A 17,417-nucleotide genomic window follows, 5' to 3' on the forward strand; every position below is an offset into this window, starting at 1 on the left:
GGAGAGTAGGAGCTGAGAGGAGCTGTCACAAAACAGATGACTTGGCAAGGAAAGCTCTAGTCATACTTGGAAATTAATAATTTTTAAAATGTATGTGTATATATATATATAAACATAACACCCTTTGAAAAGGAGAAAAGAGTTTAGCATCTGAAATGAGACTTAATCATCTAAACGTGTATTCATAACCCCTAAGTCATAGCTGTGTGGTTTTCAGACTTTGAGTAACATCCGGATACTATGAGTGTCAACTCACATTCTAATGGATGTGCAGTTAATTGGCAAAATTGGTCTGAAGTAGTTTTAAACATGCTTATATCATCCTAATGGGCCATTAAAAAAATATATAAAAAAAAGTGTAAAAATATACAGGCTGTTTTTTTCTTTTACCAATGCAGAGCTGTGCCCACATCAGGAGCATTTTGCTGGCATGTATGGCAGGATACCTGCAGCAAAAAGGCACTTTCAGCCTGGTCTAAATACCAGCTGGCAAGTACCTTTTCCTTATAGCCTGACCTGTGGATATATGTACCCTGCTTGAGATCGTGCTGTCTGTAAAGCCTGAGATGGATACTTTGCAATCAGAACACATACGTTAATATATGTCAATAAATGCTTGAGACAAAATTATGAAGAGGTGCAGTAGGGATAATAATGAGTGCTGGAAATAGCCAGGAGCCATGACATGGCTGCGCTTTATTAGAGGAAAAGAGCTTTCTAATGAGGATGAAGTGGGCACCATTTAATCAGCTCAATTTTTCTTACCAAGCAGATTAGTCCACTGGGACAAACCTGCCTGCATGGTTTAATAAGGCACATTATAGCCCAGAATTATGTTCAGTGATGTTGCAACCTATAAACGCAAGTGAAAAATGAAGTTAAAATTTGGAGAGAAGATTTGGTAAAAATTCTTCATTTACTCCATCTACCATCAAAACCTTAGATTTACTGGTTTTAATTAACCATCCTCTCCCCCAGTCCTCTAAGCCATCCTCTGGCTACCTTAAGGTCATGACAAGAAGATCAGCAGTCTGCAAAAGGGGCATCATCAGTGTGCACAGGGAAAGATATTAAAATAATATGTTATTGTGTCTCTTGCTTGTTGCAGGATTAGTGGTATTTCCTTAAGGAGAAAACTAACACCCCCTACCCCTGCAAAAAATCCCACAGTGTAGAAAGAAAAGCAGAAGGGAATAAAAGTTTTCCTGCAGCATCAAGAAAAACTATCTGGAGTTGTAGGACTTAAAGAGAAATGAAGGTCACTTTGCAATTTGAAGTTCTCAGTTTCTCCAGGCATCACCATATGTATAAGCAAAAAAAAATGACAGTTGTACTCTCAGCCCCGGGGGAAATATATATATATAATTTTCCTTGAATACTGTGTGCAGTTGAAGTTGCTTAATCTCTAAAATGATGCATGGGTACTGAGAGAAGTTCAGGGAAGGGTATCAGGAAGGATCAAATCTGGGGAAGGCTCCCATGTCTCTGGCAGAAGGAACAAGCAGGCCAAGAGCATCCCTCTGTAAAGACACAGGTAGGAGTAAGGGGAAATAATCCAGATGTACTGAATCATGGATGGCACAAAAAGGGTGAAGAACAGACAAACATTTCTTCCAGTAAATGAACTAGGGACCTACAAATACAGCTGGCAGGATTTTGGTGCCGAGCAAAACTGGAAATAGTTTTTGCCAATGTTAGCTGTAAATACAGAAAACTTGCATGGGTTCAAGGAGTGCCTGCTCATATGCATGTGGAGGAGAGGTACGCTTCGAATCACTAAACACAGGAAACACATCAGGCTCAAAAATGTCTCTAAGCTGAAAATAGTTGGGGCCGAAGACATTACTTAAAGTATTAAATCCTCCTGTCCTGTCCCTACACTTTTCTGGCATTCACCTGTAGCTGGAGATGAGCAATGCTGGGTGAGTTGAGCCCTTGAACTCCACCATGAACAGCCATTCTGATTTTCATTAAAATGGATAAACTCACTGATTTAAAATTGGAAGAAAACTCCTGGAGAAAATAAATAAATAAATAAACATCTATGAAGTGGCCATTGATTACCCATCATTAACTACACGGTTCAGGATCTTGATGATACCTGCTTTGCTTTTCCAAGACAGCCAGCCCTTCTTTGACCATCTGTATCATAATGAGCCACTGTACCTGAAGGAAAATAAATAAATAAATAAATAAACTTGTCATTGGAAGGAAAAGAAGTTTTTGAAATCTTGTTGTAAAGCTTTAGCACAGCTGGTCCCTGATCTTTGACTGGACTCTCTGGGCAGTGTTTTTACACAAACCATCATAATTAGCAGGAAGACAATAAATAAGCCTCATTTCCTACTGTGGCTTGTTGAACCTCAGAGAAGAGTAAAAATTCTCAGCACAAGCTGTCACCCAAATCAGACTTAACACACTAATGTCCTTTAATCTGTCAGCCAAAGAGATATTTAGGAAAAGACAGCAGTTCCCAAAGGGTCACTCATCATTAGCCAATGCTTACATTTCCTCTCCTGTTGTCTTAAGCAATATTGTATATTTTGCCAGTCTCCTTTTATTGTCTTACAGGATTCTGGGAGCACTCCTCTGTTTTCTCTGCACACACCCAGCTGCCTGCAGCAGGGCAGGTAACCGTCACCAAGAGTTTCACTCTGTGCCTAGCAGAGTAAGGGACAGGCAATTAACATTTTTTTTTCCACCTTTGGTTAGGAAAATCCAGATTCAGGTTTGTGCAACAGCTTGTAATTTGACAAAATGTACATTCTTTAAAACATGTTTTGTCCCAGTACCTTTGTGACTCAGATGGGTTTGACTGGGGCCAGAGGTGTGAGGTAGAGCAACAAATAGGTTTCATCCAGAGGCTTGGTGGAATGCAGGTTTCCTTTCTTTGTCCCCTTCGTACCATTTTTGTCCCCTGGCACTGCCAAATGCACACGGATGCAGAGAGGGGAAAGAAGGATGCTATTCCCTTATTTTCCTTTAATGAAACATCCCCAACAGCTCAGGGGACAGGCACCTAACACCATGTCTGGCCGTGGAAAGCTCACACACAGAAGGGCGCGCTGCACTTTCAGCACCTGCACAAAACAACACGGTGCCAATAAAGATGAGCAAATGAGTGACAGGATAGAAGCACTGCTTTGAGTCTTACAAAAAATGGGCAGGAAAGTAAGGGCAGCCCAGACAATATTAAAGAATACTCACAGGATATCAGAACGGTACAGTCAATATTAATCTATTGAATTGGCCATAAGGGTAACATTAACTGATAGAAACCCTGTCCCAGCCTCCTCAGCTCACTTCTAAAGAAAATCTTTAGTAAAACATGCAGTAAAACAGATTTAGTGCTATAGTACAGTCTCTGATAAAGCTGCTATAACTTGGCTCTCCAATATGTATTACCCTGCTGTAATTATAATTGCCGCAGCAGTATTTCCTTAGGGCAAATCCTCCCATGAAATCCACAAGAGAATTCTGTGCCAATGGCAGAAATGATGTTATTTTTACTTCATCGTGAGATTTTTAAAGTGTTTCCACCTGTTAAATAGAAATTGATTCTCCTAAGGGGAAAAGCAAGATTTGAATAGCAAGGGGCATCATTTCTGATTCTTTCTATCCTGTAGCTGTTGGAATCATATTTGAGGAGGCACAGACATGAGTCACGAAGTATAGATTTTGACAAACTTTTCTGTTTACATGATAAGAAAAATCTTAAAACATGGAGTTGACCACCGCCATCCTATGCTTAAAACGGAGTGGCAAATCACTGCACAATCACTGCAGATAACATTAATGATGCCACTTAGGCACTACTTGGAGGAGAAATCCATGCACTGCTGCATATATAATGTGGGACAACATCAAAGTGCCTGTGCCTGAAGGATAGGATTTTTGCAATATATAATGAAACATTGCAGCCCACTTATATCAATGAAATGCTTCTGTTTCACAGTTCTGTGCTGAGTTCCTTTGGCTCTAAAGAGCTGAGCCCTCCTGGGTTCACACATCTTCTGGCACCATCACTTCACTTCCCTGTCAATAACAATATGGCACAGACAGGAGAGACAAGTTTAAAAACTAATGGGCTGAAAATGTATATATAATGTATTAGAGGGAGAGACCATTATTTCTGGACCTCAAAGACATTCTTTCTGTATCCCCGAGTAATTAGTATCCCTATAGGTATAGTGGGGATAATACCACTTCCTTAAAAACATGAGACTTGTGAAGGTAAACCCATTAAAAAGTGCAAGGTAGACAGACACTGGTGTGATGACCTGCATTTGAGGTATCTGGGGTGGATAAAGAAAGGTCACTAATATGTGGGGAGAGCACTGCTTAAAAATGTGTACAACCAGTCACCTATTTACATTGAAATATTTTGAGGCAATGGATATATATATATTTTTTTTTTTTGTAGGAAATCAAAATATTTCAGTTAAATCATAAGTTATGATACCACTATATCCAATATATTTTGTTCTATATAAAAATGAGAGAGTAAAACTGTTTTCCCAGTATAATATTACACCATATTTTGGAAATCGTTGCGTGTTTCTAACAGAGGAGAGAGCCTAGCTATTTTTAGCTTTTCCCCTCGGTTGTAATGGAGGTCCTGGTTAGGGAAGCACTGGTGTTCCATCTGTGCTCAGCTGCAATGAAAGTCATGTCAAAAGGTAAAGGCATTATGTTCATGTACTACGCCTAGAGCAGATTCCTCGGGGAATAAGCTAATATCCGATCCTTAGTACGCAGGTATATACAAAATCTGTTAATGAAAAGGTCATGAAGGAAAACATCTGCAGTCAAGGCTGTCGAGTGTGCAGGCTCTTCCTGGATCAACATCTCCCTGCATCTATGGCTCCAGGTTGCCAGCTTGTGACAACCTGATATGAGCTTCCAATCACCTATTGTTAAGCCAAAGGAAAAATGGAGCTATGTGCTTTGCATCAACACACAGAAGTGTCAAAGGATTCATTCCCCAGCATGGAAACAAAAATGCAGAGGAAAAACACTTGGCATCGAGCCTTGAAAATGCAAAGGCTTGCTATAGAGATCTGGCTTTATTCAACATCACACGTGAGGAAGGTACACATCGTGACGGCTTCCTCTCTTACTTGTTCCTTTTTTCCTCCTGGTGGGTGTCACAGACTCAGTCTCACAATGAGCACCATGCCCCTCTCTCTGCTACACCAGCACCCATTTCTGAAATAGAGCACTGCCTGGCTGGCGGCTGCAAAGCCACCCATTTGTCAGCCATTGATCACATCAGAAACATCACTTCAGAATTTCAGAAAATAAATATTTCAGCAAGAAGATGCCTTTATGTATGAGAATGAAGTTGCTTAGATGCAGTTGAATGTAAATAAAGAGGAATATAACTAATTAAATACCTAACTAAATATAGTTGTTCTTAAGGGAATTTTCCAACTTATAGGATTCTACAATTCTATGAAATTCCAATTTTGTTTGTATATTGCTTCTTCTGCTCATATAATATTACAGACTGGAAGGGAGAGGAGCTGCCATTCTGGATCATAACAACACCCTTCTCTTTGTCCCTATAGCACATCTACCAAGTTTTTCCTACTAGCATTGTAAATGTCCCAAGAAACTCCATCAGCTCTTCCAGGAAAATAATCTCCATCTGAATGGTTTACACTGTGAAAGAGTAAGCAATAAAAACTTTAGATTTTGTTCTCTTTTGTTTTTTACTTTCAAATTTGTTAGAAGACAGAAGGAGGTAAAAGAAAGGTCATACTTAACAGAAGGAGAGAGTGCGACAAGTGACACTTTGAAGGCTGGAGTGCTCTTTTTTTTTTTTTTTTTTTTTGACTTTGGCTTTCACAAATGCAATTGTTTCCAGAAAATTATCACCATTAATATTAACAACAAAAAAAGAGCTACAAAAGTGACCAAAGGAAAAAATGTCTTTGAATAATAATTAGAAAACTTCAAGCTGCTATGTCATGTTGAAATACTCTCCAGTCTGCCACACAAGGCTGATTATATAGTAAAGCTTTGTCCAAGAAGCCTTACTAAGAGCTTCTATCTCAGAATTTAGGGCCTGTAATAATTCACTTGCTTAATATTAAATTACTTTCTTGGAGTGGATTTATTGAACATCCTCTCTCTGAGACAAACAACACCCCTGGGCAGGCAGAGCCAGGCTGGGCAGCGCTTGCTGGGGGAGCCCTGGGCTTCCCATAGGAAAGAACCAGCTCCAGGTGCAGGAAAGCCAGGGATGCCTCCCTCCCTCCTCTTCAAGAGACAAGGCTGTTGTAGTGTGTCTGAGGCTGTGGTGAGGAAGACTACGGGCAGCATGGGAGGGTTGGGAGGGTGAGAGGGAATGGCCACAGGGAGGGCTGTGTGTCAGGACGAACATAGGGCTATCCAGAATTTGGGTCAGAGTAATACTCAGGAAGCCAGTGCAGGTAATGTGAAGAGTCTGTGTTCAAGAACTCATGAAGTGAAAAAATCCCAGAGATTACACATGGTTTCTGTCTTTGGAAAGGGCATATAGGAAGCCCTTGGGAATTTTAGAGAAATCAGCATAATTTAGTATTTTAATATAATTTAATAAGTACTTGAGAAGATCCGTGAGAAGGGGTTGAACCAGAAGGCCTCCAGAGGGCCCTGCCAACCTCAGCCATTCTGTGATCCCGTGGTTCTGTGAATAACGTGATAAGAAACAGCCAGAATACCTTTGGGGGAGAAAAAAAAATGTCATGTCAAACCTACCTGTTTTCCTGTCTGGACAGGCCTGGTAGATAAGAGGAGAGCAGTCAGTTACTTCTTCTTCAGGGCTTTTGACACAGTCCCGTATAATGTTCTCAAACATTTCTTAACACAGTGGGAGATGGCATGGCTGAAATTACTGTACGGAGGCTATGTTGCTTGAAAAAATATAGAGTCAGAATGATTCCCATTCTTATCAACACTCTCTATCAATCCTGACAAGCATTTTATGTGGGCTCCCGCCGGGGGCTATCTTGGGCCAGTTCTGTTCAATAATTTCATTAGCAGCTCAAATGATGGAATAGCATGTATACTAATTTGCTGATGACACCATGCTGGGAGGGGTTGCAAGCTCTGTGGAGGACAAATTTAGAATTTGAAATGATCTTGACAAATTGGAGAAATGGCCTGAAATCAATAAGATGAAATTAAATAAAGACAAGTACAAAGTACTGCACTTAGAAAGGAAAAAAAAAAAAATCAAATGCACAAATATAAGATTGGGGATATTGAGAAAGGCAACTGATCTGCCGAAATCTGGGATCTCAGATTACAACAAACCACCACCATGGATTAAAAGTACGAGACCACTGAACAAAAAGAGAAACCTTAAAAGATATATCAGCAAGCACATTAGCCAACATATAGGAGTTACTAACACAGCTTTCTCTGTGCTGCTGGAATACTGTGTCCAGTTTTAGTTCTGTCCTTTAAGAAAAGAGGGTCCGCAGAAAAGGAGCAAGAATGCAACAATTCAGACACTTTACTTTCTAAGGAAAGGTTCAAATACATGGTTTATTTTCTTTAGAAAAGGGAAGACATGGGGGATATAATATAATAATTAAATAATATAATAGTGAAAAAAAAAGATTGTTTTAATAGGACAATAAGTAACTATATTTTTTGTCCATTAACAACAGGACAATAGTTAAATTTGCAGTAATGAATAATTGTTATATGTTAGGACACATTTTCTAGTTCTCAGGCTAAGAAACTGGGAAAAAATAAGAAAAGCTTTCAGATCACCTTCACTAGAGATTTAAGAAGTTGGACACCTCTCTTAGAGATAGTGTGAAAATACTTGGTTCTGCTGTAAAGCAGGGTTTTGGAATAAAAGCTGAAGTGTCTAGCAATTGTATGAGTTTTGGGAAGCTTTTCCTGATAGTATGCCTACATTTTTAAATGTGTACACAATAGCCTTTCTCTATGAAAAAATATTTTCCTAAAAGATACAATTCCACCATATTTCCAATAGAAGATTATTGGATTTAGGGATCTCGTTGAAGTCAGTGTCAGAAATCCTACTGACTCTAACTTCTGCCCCAGGGCGGGGTATTTAGGAGACAAGTCCAAAACCTTTGCTTCAGTAACTGAAAATCTGGGATTTAAGCTGATCTTCAGAAAATACGTGGTGCGATCCCTGCTACCTGGCTCAAGATAGAGAGCAGATGTTGGTATTTGTATCAGGCAAAGCTGGGTTGAGTTAATGCCTGTTAGAGCTGTTAATGGTCCATTATATTATTTAAAGAGTGTTACAGACTGTTTATTTGGGATTGTTAACCGGTTGTATTTCATTTGCTAATCATATGAAGTAAACAAAATGTCATATTTTTCCATTACACCAACTCCCTAGGTTAGCCACTTGCTCCAGGCTAATCCTGTTAGAGCTGCATCTTGGCAGGGGCTCTTCTGGCAAGGGAAAGTCCAGTGATGGGACAAAACTCTCCTTGTTCTGCCAAGTGTGGTCTTGGCTGAGAAGGTTACAAGGTTATTAAAAACTGCATAAGCAGCCAGCAAAGCGCAAATGTCCATTGCACAGTTTTGCAGATAATTGTCTTGGCAGTAGTTCTGTCCCTGGCACCAAGAGGACCTGGATCAGGCACATTATCCACAACAATAACAGAAGACCCCACAGGACTATCAACCACACTGTGACAGCATCAAACCTCACCTACGGTCATATCTAAAATTCAAAAGATAATGTGAGTGATTCCAGCAAGAAATCCAGGCAGACTCTGTAGTCCAAGGGGTGCCAACAAAACACCTTACGACATATCAAGCACAGATTAGCCAAAAAGATTACAAGTTCTTCGTTTATAGGCTTTCAGAAGAACGCAGCTTGTCCTCTCTCAAGTATATTTGGCCACCATTATCTCACATTTTCTCAGCCGGCAGCTGGCCTGCGGTAACCATCTCTCACGATACCTCATTGTCCTTTGGAGACGGGGGCAGACTTGTGCCTGCCCCATCACTGGGTGCACCTCAGTGCCTGGCACATAGGTGTGGTGATGCTCAGGAAGTTCCTGGGGGTCTGTAGACTTCTGCATGGAATTTCCAACAGCTGTGTTTATGTATTAAGCCCTAAGGAGTTTGCAAACTCTTTTTTATCACTTTCCCTGGGGCCACACTACCTTGGGAGAGATCTGTACAAGCACCCTGCAATGCCACATCATTAAGGTTCTTTCAGTTGAAGAACATGTCCTCTCCCTCTTTGCTTTGCCAAAAGAAAGGTGTTATAATCTTCTGGCATGCTGCTTAGTCTGTGTTTGCTTTTCATAGCTGAAGTTTTGGGGGTTAATTTTTATCAATTCATTTGCTGTATATACATGCATACGTATATCTGTATGTGTACATGTACATGTATGTGTATGTGTGCATTCATGTGTGCATTTTGTTCAGAAGATCAAAGAATCACAGAATCATTAAGGTAGGAAAAGCCCTCCAAGATCACCTGGTCCAACCATCCCCCTACCACCAATGTCACCCACTGAACCATGTCCCTAAGCACCACATCCAACCTTTCCTTGAACACCCCCAGGGACACTGTTCAAGGAAACACTGGTCCTGCCGGCTGCACTGCTCCTGGTACAAGCCAGGATGCCGCTGCCCTTCTTGGCCACCTGGGCACACTGCTGGCTCACGTTCAGTCAAGCACTGATCAGCACCCTCAAATCCTTTTCCTTTGTACACCTTTCCAGCCACTCTGCCCCAAGCCTGTAGCGTTGCTTGGGGTTGTTGTGGCCAAAGTGCAGGACCCGGCACTTAGCCATGTTGAAGCTCATCCCATTGGCCTCTGCCCATCGACCAGGTCCCTCTGCAGGGCGTCTCTACCCTCTGGCAGATGGGCACTTACCCCCAACTTGTCATCTGCAAACTTACGGAGGGTACACACTCAAATCCCTCATCCAAATCATCAATAAAAATATTAAAGAGGATGGGACCCAACATCAAGCCCTGGAAAACACCACCTGAGACCAGGGTTTCAGCTGGGTTTCACTCTGTTCACCATCACTCTCTGGGCCTGACCATCCAGCCAGTTTTTAACCCAGCAAAGAGTGTACCTGTCCAAGCCATGGGTTGCCAGCTACTCCGGGAAAATACTGTGGGACACCGTGTCAAAGGCCTTGCTGAAGTCTAGGTAGACTACATCAACAGGCTTTCCCTCACCCACCAGGTGGGTCACCTGGTCTTAGAAGGAGATGAGGTTGGTCAGGCAGGACTTTCCTTTCATGAACCCATGTTGACTGGGCCTGATCCCCTGCTGATCCCACACATCTGTGTGATTGCACTCACAATGACCTGTTCCATCACCTTTCCTGGCAACGAGGTCAGGCTGACAGGCCTGTAGTTCCCCAGATCCTCATTACATCCCTTCTTATAGATCAGCATCACATTAGCAAGTCTCCATTCATCTGGGACCAAGATCTTAAACTTTTTCCTGTTTATTTTAATTTGTGGATTTTACAGAACTTTGAAAGTTTTATAAATAAACACTGTAGATCCAACATGGTGGTTTGGAGAGAGAAGCTGCAGCCTTCCTGGGGGAGATGGTAGGGCTGTGGTCCCACTGGGGTGTCTCTGGGCTCAGGGACAGTCAGGAAACATCTACACATTACTAGCATAAGCACATTACCAGTTCAGTGTGCTGAAGTCTGTGTTTTGGAAAACTGTATCTGCCTACAACAGCAGAAACACGTGGCCGTACAGCCCCTTCTCTTTGTGTTCATGTGACAGTGCTCAGGAAAGCCCGTCACAACTGGCTGGGCTTGTTGGTTTGCCAGCAGCCTCTCGAGATTTGTGGGTGGCATGGCTGCACAGACAGCGTGAGATACGAGCCACAAAGAGGTGGGAGCGTCTGTTTCCCAAAATGTAAAAAGCTTTTTGCAGAATGCTCAGGGGACGTATGATAGCAGCCTTACTGTACGCACAGAACTAACCAAATCCTTGCTCAGAACCCTTTGCTTTATTAGCCTTTGAGGATTTATCGACCTTATCAAGTTCTTGTAAATGAATGACTTGCTTTATTTTTTTAACAGATGGCTGAGACTATTAGTGAACCGTTTTATGGTGTGTGTTTGACATGCAGAATTAACTTCTCTCTGAGGGCGGAAGCTGTTAAGAACCCCCTCTCCCTCCCTTTTTCTTTTTTTCCTTAATCTAATGTTTACTTCTCCTGTTGCACAGGTATTCTTACTAATCACTGCAATTACATCATTTAGAGCACCAAAATCCTGGTTTGTTAACCTCCTACCTGATGACACACTGTGGGGACTGTCTGGCACAGACGCCTTGCCCATGCTACTCAGAGTTCTGCGACTAGAAATGAATTCTTGTGGATGACTTGACTACTTTGCTCACTGATGGCTGTTATATGGCAATATATCAGTATTACAGATTTCAGTATTTATTTCAGAATATTGCATGTGACTTTAGTCCAACTCCATGTTTATTCTTCTTCTTCATTTAAATTACAGTTAAAATATAATAATAATATTTTTTCACCAAAACTTTCTGAACATTTCTTCAGTCACCCATGGAGTCAATAGCAGACATGAGGGAACCATTCTGTTCTGGTTTCATAAGAACCTGGAAAGTTGCAGTCAGAAAGAAAGACTATATAAGCAATCTTCAATAAAAAGGAAGACTGCAATCAGAAAAGCCTCCATGGATATGAGTTATAGTACCCAGAAAAGGGCATAACTGGGAGTGAATGAAGTGACATCATTTTAGGATGGCACAAGATCATAATGGAAAAACAGAAGACTGTGTAGAATTTCCAGAGAATCTAACAATGCCAAAAAGGTCATGTAATAAAAGATGAAACTGAATGTAAGGCAGATAGTTGTTAAATTAATTGATAGCAATGCAAGGCAGCAGAAGACTGCATCCACCTCACTACTACAGCTCTCTAAATCAAATGTATCAAATCATATGAGGGAACATGAACATCACCATGGATATCTCATTGAAAAAGTTTCAGTGGGAAATACTAAAACAGATCAAATAAGTTTTAAGCTTTATTAAGGAGGTGACAAAGAATAGTACCAAATGAAATCAGAATACTTCTGCTGCAGGTCACTGAAGCCCCATTAACTAACCTAGAAGGAGGTCTAGGGTGCAGAGTTTCAAACATTCCACCTAAAGACAGTGTAGAAGAAACAAGAGAAAAGGATAATAATAATATAAAAAAAAAAAAAAGTATTTTATGCCTAGAATGTAATCTTCTGTATAAGGAGAATTTTTAAAAGCTGGGACAGACAAAGGGGCAAGTATATAATGATATAATATAGAAAATAGGACGGAATCTGGAGTCTACTACAGATGCTTTCAAACTTAAGAAAAGCTACCACCCTTGTAGAAATCAGAAATTCCTCAAAGACGATTCTTGTGCATGCACTATATGACCGACAAGTGGAAGTCATTGCCACAAACTGTTCTCAAAACCTTAGCAAGAGTTAGATACTTCTGTAAGGAACAGAGCAATTGTGTGTTATGGCTCTATGATGCACTGCCACATGGTGGGGAGAGGCTCAGCCATTGTGCCACAGTCCCTTCAACATCCTATCTGCTGGCAGCCTTAACAAGATTACCTGCTACTATACTGGCCAGGATGAAAAATATACGATGCATATATGCCTTCTGGTTTTCCATTGCTTGCCTTGTAATGAAGAAGAGCATTCCTCTATATGTGCACAAGTACCTCCCTTCCTTTTTGGAGATACAAAGCTTAAAGCCAAGCATGCTGTACCACACCAGTTTGCTGCTAGCCATCCCTGGAGGCAAAAACTGGATGCAATTGGTCTGACTGGGTACCGTGTAGGTTTCTGCCAAGCACAGTTGTCACTTATTTTTCTGGGAGGAGGTGGGAATATAAAGCCACTTAGTCATTGCATATTCTCTTTGAAAAATGTTTTTTGTAATATTCAGATTGCTGAAGCCTGGTGTGAATTTTAAATTAAGGAACTAGTGGGGAGAATGCATTTCTTTTTGTTAATGGCTTTTCCTTTCAAGCCACATTATTATTCAGTTGCCATGGTTTATCTGATTTTGTAAAGTACCCAGGGAGATATGACAATGGGCATTTAGAAATAAACTGATAGATAGACACAGTATAACTACAAAGGGTAGAATATTAAAATTTCTGGTGTTGGTGAATACCCTCTGCCTTGGTCAGCTAAAATCAGGACACTTTTTTCCTTTTCTATTGAGTGTATTAGACAATTGACTGCCAAGAAGTGTTACTTTCTACAAGCAACCTTTAAAATTCCTACTGAACTAGAAAAGAATAGATAGCAGAACTTTTTCTTCTATATACACAATAAGCAAACAAGTATTTTTTAAAGTACAGAACAAATTTTGGTTTCCAATGTAAGCTTCCCAGTGCCTGCTCGTTTGTATTGCTGCATGCCTCCCACTTTAAAAAGCTGCTGTGTATTAATGCTCCTGCACTCATTAGGAAAGCACATATGCGGTAAAGCGGCGCGCGCTTCATTTCCCACAGCCGTCTCCAGAGCCCCCCGGTCCACTGCAATCTCAACATCTTATTTACACGTCCTCCGGTGTGGGGAAAAAGAGAAAAATAAAATAAAAGACGGTGTTTGTACGTCAACCTGGATATCTCCTTAGCTCCTAAAATCCAGCATCCTCCTCCTTGAAAAGAGTGTTTGTATCTCTGACAAGTGTGCCATCTCCAGCATACAGGTCCTCCTGCACCAGGCTGTAGGAGGAAGTTTTTGGCAGGCTTCCCTTCCACCCTTATCTTGTGTTGGTCTTACACACACTGAGATTTTCTGGACTGTCATCAAATGTTGTTAAATGCACTACACTGACCCAAACTTGCACAAATTAGCGCGTGTGCCTGGAAGATGCTGAACCAAGCTGTGGCCGGCTGTGCAAGCTGAAAAGCAGCTCATTTAACAAGCTCAGCTCACCATCTGGCCTTTCGCCTATGTTATTTTGAAGAATTTTTATTTTCCCAGAATGCCCCTTGCGTTGAGCCCTTGACACAGAAATTTGTGCCCTGCACAGGCAACCTGCTCCCTTACTGGGTCAACTTTTATCATGATGAAAACCACAGTTGATTGTCACACAAAGCCAGGATCCAGCCCTGCACGCTCCTGCAGGGGTTGGGCACCCCACATCTCCTCTCATCATGTCTTTGGCCAAGCTTTAAGCACTTAAATTCTGCTTCAGGTTCGGGTGAATAGCTTGTGTGGTGAGGCTGTAAGATTGCATTTTAGAGCATTATTGCTCATGGCAGCTTGCTCAGTGTCTTGCAGGATCTGTTCCACAACGGCACAGCCTGTGCAGGCGAGCAGAAACGAGTATAAACAGTAAGGCAGCACTGGGCCCTGGGATTTTGAATGAGAGCATTGCTTAAGCCTGCACATCAGGTGAAAGTGTAGTTTTGTTTTGTAAATCATAAAAAACATGTAATTCCAAAATATTTATATTAAGTACATACACAGTGTACTCAGGTAACTATTAACTCACAGACTATCCAGTACTGACCTGCTGTGCTTTTGTAGGAGGGGGTGTATACTTATACGTGTGTCTGTATGCATATAGGTTTGCTATACCTATTTTCGTCCACCCACCCACCCACCCCCACTGAATAAAAGACTTATAGTAACATACTGTAGGTGTGGTTTTCACATTATTCTGTAAAACAGTTAAGATGATCTGGTATTTCTTGCTATGACTTACTTCCTAGGAACTGCAACCACATTAATACAGTTTATTATATCTTTCAGCTTTTAATCACTGAGATTAAAATAAAAGGAGAAGCAGGTAATTCTAAACAAAGAAATGTGATGCATGGTAATCTACAAAAGAAAAACAGTTTACAAAAATCTCCAGAAACATAGTTTTATATTTGCTACTTCAAATCTAATTTATTAAAATGCATTTCCTCTTCTGTTTGTAATACGTTTCTTCCTAAGCTCTAATTACATTTAAGCTCAGTGAGGTATCCACTTGAAACAAAAGCTCTGTCTCTGAATCCATTTTGTACTAGCAGCAATATGGCCCATAATACCAAACAGGCACAGAGCCCTTACAGGAGGAGCTATACAGCTCATGGCCTCCTCACTTTCCTACTGGTTCAAGAGAGTGTAGAAGTCACAGTCGGTGCTCTTGGTTAGACTTGGAAGATGATCCAAGCTTTCACCAGTGGAGCAAAAATCTACCTTGTTCTTGCTCAGGCACAAAGTTAAAAAATAGCTTTCTTGTAATCTGTGGTGCATTTCAGGCTCACATCCTTTCTCTGCCAAGTCAATTAAAAATAGGTACTGCTGCACTGGAAAGAACTCAAAGAACGGCAACAAAGACTTATAATTTCAAAGTAGAGCTATGGCCTCCAGGGCAAAATAAAATAAAATTAATGCAGGACATACAAAGCCAGCACGGAAAAGCAACTCAAGGGAGACAATGTAAAGTATCCAGAAGGTAACATCAAAAGAACAGGACTTGTTTTGAGTAACCAGTCAAGCCTTTTAAAAATGACCTGTTTCACTAAACCTTGGGATTTTCAGTGATGGAGTCATTCACCAAGCAAAAACATCCCCTCTGTTAACAGGTGATGGTTTTCTAGGCAGCCTTGGTGAGGCAGTGAAACCAAGTTCTCCAAGCCAGAGCAGGTACAAGACAAAAGGCAATATTGCATTATGGTAACAGAGGAACACAGCATCTGGCATTACTGGGAGGAGGTTGATTACATGGCTGAGGTTAACAGAGGATCAGAGAGCTTGCCTTAAAAATAGGAGTTAAAAGAGATGAATAATGGATAGTGTAGGGAAGGAAAAGAAAAAAAAAAAAAAAGAAAAAAAAAAAAGAGAGTGTCTCAGCTGCTTACTGGTTTCTAGGGACATAAGGTTTCTAGGGACATAAACTACTGTACAGAGTTTAATTAGGGGTATAGGATGGAATGATGTGCTGAAGCATCAACTTGAGTGCTTTGCTACTGCAAGCAACTGCAACATAACCTCATTAGTAATTGTATCAAATTACTTGTTCAAAGCACTTAGCTCTAATGCCTCCCCCAAAATTCTTTAGTGTGATCCAAAAGGAGCGTCCTGGAAGATGAAGGTTTGAAAATGAGGATGGGCACATTTGGACCATGTGTGGGAGCAACAGCACCATGGGGCCAAGCCTTGTGCTCATGCACAGCCACATGAGCAGCACCTACAGAGCTTCCCCCCGGTGGTAGGTGAGCTTCTTAGCACCTTACCTGATACAGCAAATCTGCAAAAGGCAAAAAAATAAACAGAGAGTTGGCCAAAGTAGAGAAGGGCAAGGACCGGAAGAGAAGAGTGCATGTGTCGCTGGCTTTGTGACTCTGAACGTGTAGGTTAATGGGTAGGAAACTTACCCCAAAACACCAGGTTTCTGTCCTTTCCTCAGTGAGTATCTAGCACGAAATACATCGCAGCAGGAGCTGGCATCGAGGTGAGTGTCCTAGCCACTGCAGTACAGAGTTATTCCTGCTCTTTGCCTCAAGGAGTACCTGCTTTTCTCACAAGCATTTCTGAGATCACCCAGGTGCAGACAACAAGACTCTTAAGGGAATTTGCAGATGAACGTATATGGCTCACTTCAGCTCACTTAAGCATAAACATCTAGTGCCACATGAATGCCTTAAGATATCCTCATCCACTGCTTTGGAGGAGAATGGACCTCCTGTAAGTCCTGGGGTGCACCTGCTGGCTGCGAGCTGATGTCCTGAAGGCACCTGAGAGGTCTCAGACAGCCAAACCCCACATCCCATACGTCTTTGTGGGTATAGACCTAAAGAACAGGGCTGTGCAGATCTCAGGGAAGTGGGACATGTAGCCCTGGATGCAATAAGCAGCACTGCCTCAGGGGATGCAGGACTGGAAAATCTCCTGGTACCTCTCCTAAGGCACTAAAGATGCACTAAAACTTGGCAGGAAAATGGCATACGAGGCTCCCCACACCTCCATGGTGAGATGTCCTGTAAGAACTTCTTTATAACAGGGCAGGGCCATAACCCGTCTACACTCTAAGGTGGTAGACAGTGAGAAATCAGTGTTGCAACTGAGAACTAAGATGAATCTTTCTTAAAAGCAGGACAGACGAAAAATGCAGAAAGAAAGTTCATAGCACATCTCCATATGTGTGGAAAAAAAAAATACAATTTTTCCTCAAGCTAAAAAATAAAAAATTACTAACAGAAGGTGATGGAAACAGGAGTTTTGCTTCCAGTTTCAGGTTTGAAAAACCAGAGGGACTGCCCTGTCCCCAAGGGCTGGCACTCACACCTAGCAGACCATGTGTACATCAGTGCAAAGAGAGTGGGCAGGAGCACCAGGGGCACCCAGGGGAAGCCAAGGCTGCAACTGTCTATAGATGGCAATCTCTCACCTTTTAGAAGCTGG

The 17,417-nt window shown here is 41.5% G+C and overlaps 1 long non-coding RNA gene across 3 annotated transcripts in view; it reads right to left on the bottom strand.

Moving 5' to 3' along the window:
- LOC140002231 (uncharacterized) overlaps positions 1-16,535 on the bottom strand; it is a 49,920-nt gene extending 33,385 nt beyond the window's left edge. For 2 of the 3 annotated variants that reach the window (XR_011808516.1, XR_011808514.1), the window contains exons 1-2: positions 16,391-16,535; positions 2,102-2,166 (exon numbers count right to left, since the gene is read on the bottom strand). This is a non-coding gene — a long non-coding RNA (uncharacterized lncRNA). The remainder of the gene's footprint in view (positions 1-2,101; positions 2,167-16,390) is intronic. The other variant, XR_011808515.1, reaches the window with a different exon arrangement.
- Between the last annotated feature and the right edge of the window lie 882 nt (positions 16,536-17,417).

Source organism: Anas platyrhynchos, chromosome 3, assembly GCF_047663525.1.
Source record: "Anas platyrhynchos isolate ZD024472 breed Pekin duck chromosome 3, IASCAAS_PekinDuck_T2T, whole genome shotgun sequence".
NCBI classification, from domain to species: Eukaryota; Metazoa; Chordata; class Aves; order Anseriformes; family Anatidae; genus Anas; species Anas platyrhynchos.